General features: G+C 39.3%; 1 non-coding gene across 1 annotated transcript; it reads left to right on the top strand.

The window, feature by feature from the left end:
• The first annotated feature begins 833 nt into the window (after nt 1-833).
• LOC136876586 (U1 spliceosomal RNA) lies at nt 834-998 on the top strand. Its single transcript, XR_010860621.2, has one exon. It is a non-coding gene; the product is annotated as a U1 spliceosomal RNA (small nuclear RNA).
• Nucleotides 999-1335: the final 337 nt, after the last annotated feature.

Raw genomic sequence — 1335 nt, 5'->3', positions numbered from 1 at the left:
AAGTCATCTGCAAATGCTAGGCAATTTATTGCAACACCTTTGTTCTTCTTCTTCTTCTTCTTCTTCTTCTTAATAATATTATTATTATTATTATTATTATTATTATTATTATTATTATTATTATTATTATTATCTCCATATTAAAAGAATTTACTAAAAACAGCTTTGGAAAATCAGTCCGCCCGTTCTACTGGACCGATTTGCTTCATTTTTGTTTTATTCTCTCCGGAATTACCTGCCGGTGAATCATGAGGCATTGCTAGGTATCTAAGTTCAGCCGACTTTGAGTAATCATAAAGTCAAATCATTAAATGACAACTCCAATAATTACAGGCGAAGGCTAACCCTAACTCGCAATATATTCTCTACTTTGCAGGTTGCTAAGCGACTAACACTTTCATATGTTCGGATATATGTGATTTTCATCCTAAGTAATGTCACTGCAAGCAGCCATGTTTGATTACTACCTGTCAAGCCAGAGAGTATACACTTCCTCTGATGATGGAAGGATACTATTCTCTACTAAAATACTCTTTGATTCTCTGACCTTCCCAAGCTTCTGAATATACTCAAAAGATGGCACAACGTTCCTAATAACTTACATGCTGTTAAGAGAAAACGGTCTACGTACGTACAGACGGGAAGGTACCTAGCCTATTAGCTTTTTGTATGACCATGAATAAAGCGCAGGGACAAATTGTTGAAAAATTGGATGTCTACTTATCCGAACCAGTGTGTTCTGTCACTTTCCTACGAGAATCTCCTGAAGTCAGAATTTGTCTTCAGGCACTATGCATAAGGACATTCCTTATATTTCCAAATGCATATCTTAGATACTCACCTGGCGTAGGGGTTACCGTGTTCAACAAGGTGGTTCCCCCAGGGTAAGATCCTTGCATTGCACTTCGCTTGGGTTGACCCGTGCGAATACCCAAATGTGGGTATCTCGCATGACCCCATTATCGAAGCCGGTTCATGAGTACAGATTCATCGATCGAGTTCATCCCTAACTTAGCCTTTATCTCCTCATTCCGAGCATCCTCCTGCCAGTGTTCCCACCTGTTTGTAACAGCAATCATTCTCTCTACTTTCATGTATGTTCTAAAGTATGAATTAGGTATCCTTATTCATCCAGCTTTCACTCCCTTGGTCTGAAGACGGACCGGTGTAAAGATGCTGACGGGAACTGACTTCCTCCTTTCAGAATACTGTTGAGTGCAACTGTGAACTCACTGCATTAGCTTAGCTGCACCTTGATTCAATTTTCCTGGGAGAATACACATCCTAAATACTTTAAATGGTCTTCCTGTTCCACCTTTGAATTCCCAAACTGAC

This window comes from Anabrus simplex, chromosome 6, assembly GCF_040414725.1.
Source record: "Anabrus simplex isolate iqAnaSimp1 chromosome 6, ASM4041472v1, whole genome shotgun sequence".
NCBI classification, from domain to species: Eukaryota; Metazoa; Arthropoda; class Insecta; order Orthoptera; family Tettigoniidae; genus Anabrus; species Anabrus simplex.
Note: the sequence above shows the minus strand (reverse complement) of the source record. Positions and strands in the feature narration are given on the sequence as shown.